This window comes from Triplophysa rosa, linkage group LG8, assembly GCF_024868665.1.
Source record: "Triplophysa rosa linkage group LG8, Trosa_1v2, whole genome shotgun sequence".
In the NCBI taxonomy this organism is placed as follows: Eukaryota; Metazoa; Chordata; class Actinopteri; order Cypriniformes; family Nemacheilidae; genus Triplophysa; species Triplophysa rosa.
In genome coordinates, this window is record NC_079897.1 from 25,317,760 (window position 1) to 25,321,184 (window position 3,425).

Sequence of the window (3,425 nt, forward strand, 5' to 3'; positions counted from 1 at the left end):
GGTGATTGAAGGTCAATTGATATCGCTTCAAGACATTTTTAAAGAAATGGTCATTAAAAAAGCCTATGCGATTATCAATTGTGCATCTCATCCATTACATGGTGAGTTTGTTGTTCTCCCATCGGGTCGTAGATCTAGAGCAACTGGAGGAAGAACCAGAAGGTTTAAGAATTCATTCATACCAACTGCTGTTTCTATGTTAAATCATCGGTAGGCATGGGTCATTTGTATGCATTTTAATTGAATGTATGGTTATTAAATGTATATGTGTGTGACTGTGTAAACCAAATTACCTAAGGTATGAATAAACTACTATTACTACTGCTTCTATACAGTATGCACATATTATTGTTATATTGCTTAAAAGTAAATATGAACTTGTTTTCTTTGCAGTATTTGAGGTGTGAAAAAATACACAGCATCTTTTCTGTTATTTTGACTTGTGTCTCCAGTTTTGTAGAAAGAATATTTCATTAGAAATTTGGGAGAAATATTGTTAGTACCGTAGTTCACAGAATGAAACAAAAATGATAATTTTACCCAAACACATCTAAACAGATCTAAGAACAAAATGACACACTGTAAATCTTACAGAATAAGCAAAAGAACATCCAGTCAGTGAAGTCCTTTTTGAGCGGGGTCATGAATTGCAAAGGATGCGTTTTACACGAAATGTGGGTGCACGACATGCCGACTCGTCCATCTCTTTGTTCTTCACCTCCTCCAGTCTAAAAAGCCATTACATAAACAGCCCACTTCTTTCCCACTTTGCATAGTTCACCATCTTAACACAAGAGCCCTGCAGATCCCCGCGTTGTCTGCGGGGAGAGTCTGCCTGTATCGCCCATCTAATCTGTTTTCATGTACCGCTAACGCTCGCTTTATGGACATGTCTCTTTAGAGGGTGACAGTTAAATTACTGCATCTGTTAATGGCTCATCTCCTCTGATTTATATGTTGCCGGGGGAAAGAGTGTATCCAGGCAACCACAAAGCCTAGCAACAAAAGGTCAAAGCAGATACAAAAGAGTGACTCACTCATAAAAAACTGCAGCATCAATATTGTTGCCAAGACAATAAGTAGAAGGAAAACGTTTTAAGAAAGAGGGAGGGCTCTTCAACCGACAATAGAAATCCTACAGAATACCTGGCTGCAAATCAATAATGCTGAATTTTGAAACTAATTGGAAAGTGTTTGTGTAGCTCAATTGATAGAGCATTGCGGTTGTGGGTTCGATTCCAAGGGAACACACATGCTGCTAAAAAATGTACAGCTTAAATGCACTGTAGGTCGTATTGGACTGCGTAAATGTATTGTGAAAAAAAAACAGCAATAGCAAAATTACTGGATGCTGCAGTTTTGTAAATTTGGTTAAATACATGAATCACAATCACTAATAATTAATAGTTCAATTTGAACAGTTACAGCCTATGGTTTTTAAAAGAAATGCTATAAAATAAAAAAGTAAAGACTACCAGAGATCAAAACAATGATAAACTAGCTTATGTATCTGGAATGAGGATGGTCAGAAAGGTCAGAATATATCGTGTTTCGAATGATGTTCTAGTCTCACAAACAAAACTGACATGACCTATCGTACCTTCATCTTTTTGCCTGACCCAAATGTCTCACATTAGCCTTTCAAGATCTGCTTATTCACTCCCTGCTATTCATATTCCTAGCAAGACTAGGAATAATAGCTGTCAAATCAGTAAGCATTTGACAAGCCTGACCTTTATTTAGGGATGTACTATTTGCTGGTATTGGCCGAGGTTTAATGTGAACACGGTCGTAATAATTCTTTCCTGTTTTTCAAGGTTTTTTGTTCAAAACTCACTAAACAATAATCGCTTTTCAAATAAGCAGGCATAATACATACAAACCATACATACATGGTGTTGTATGTAACGTGTCATTGCGTTACATGCATATGTGTCCGACTCGCTAATGCCTTCGCGTTGCGTGCATTCACGTTTCTAATGCGTCCGTCTGTCCGGCCCAAGCGTCCATTCCGGCCCCATATGTTAGCGGCCCACCGGGAAAGGGTCCGGTACTCCAGATGGCCAGCCCGCCCCTGGTTAATGTTGTGTATAAACATTAACGGAAATGTCCGTTTACACTGTAAAAAAACTGTTTTTCTGTCAGCAAAGCTATGTGCATGACTATTTCCAGTTATTTTGACCCATCCAAGGTGTTAGGGTCTCTAAGTAGTGCTAGTAATGCTAATTACCAGTATTGGCAATTATAGTGCCTGTGGCAATAATTCACTGGATCTGATTTAAGGAACAGATGAAAACACACATTCGGAAATATACTCTAAACCACCCTAATGTATTTAGATGTAACATCTCCTTCTCCCTGCAACAGTAAACAGCCTAAGGCAGCAACTTAATTCAACGCTTTCTTTATTACAGAATAACTCCATAAAAATTAAACATTAAAACTGGAAGATTGCTGAAGAAGATAAGAAATAGACTACCATATAAAGTGGTCAAAAAACTACATCTGAAATGTTTGATGGCCCTTGTTGAATGTTTATATATACTCAAATTTAATTTACATCTCTAGATTTTTTGTCTGATTGAGCCAAACATGGAATGAAGCAGAATTTAAGACAGCACTCATTTTATAATCTATCAGAAAAAAATCAGCCTGGAAAAAAACAGTAAGCCTAACATGCGTTTCAGTCCAAACAAGCTTTTCTAAGGCACCCTGCAGGGAATATTCATTAATGCATTTCTTCTGCTTTTAATGTAGAATCTGAGCCTGTTGGTGATAACTTCTTTGACTTTAAATAGTGTTTTTATTCAATATGCAATTCGCCCGCTGTGCTAAAAAACACATGGGTATACTAATGGACTAATGACAGATCCAATCAAAACAACATGCAGAGTGAGAGCAAAGTGTAAGTTATGAAACCACTGAATCGATCGGTAATGAATAACTGAATAAAAACGATCCGAAAGTCATAAAAAAACATTGGATGTGAAAAGCAAAGAAACCATGTGAAAACTTTCATCACAAGCTAAATGTCAGAGACAGCGCTCAGTCAAATGTTTGGAGATGTTTGATTGATTTTGTTTTTCAGATTTTCTCCATTCAGAGCCTTACTGCAGACATATACGACTCATCGCTTTCCGGCAGACCATTTCAATCCCATGTTCTCCCCTCTGAATCCTGTTCGGCGGGTGATCGGCCCAGCTGTGTTCCAAGGGGGGTCTTTGTTCACTCCGGCACATCTGAAATACCAATAGGTCTTCAGCCAACTCACAAAGGATAGATTTTTTTCAGAGATATCCTGCTGTCGTCATGAAAGATGCTGGGCCATTTTTGCAAGTATCAAAGATGCATTCTCTCTGACAAGACAAATGCTTGAGACCTTTAGTGGAGCATGTTTCCACTGTCTCAGATAAACCCCTGAGTGC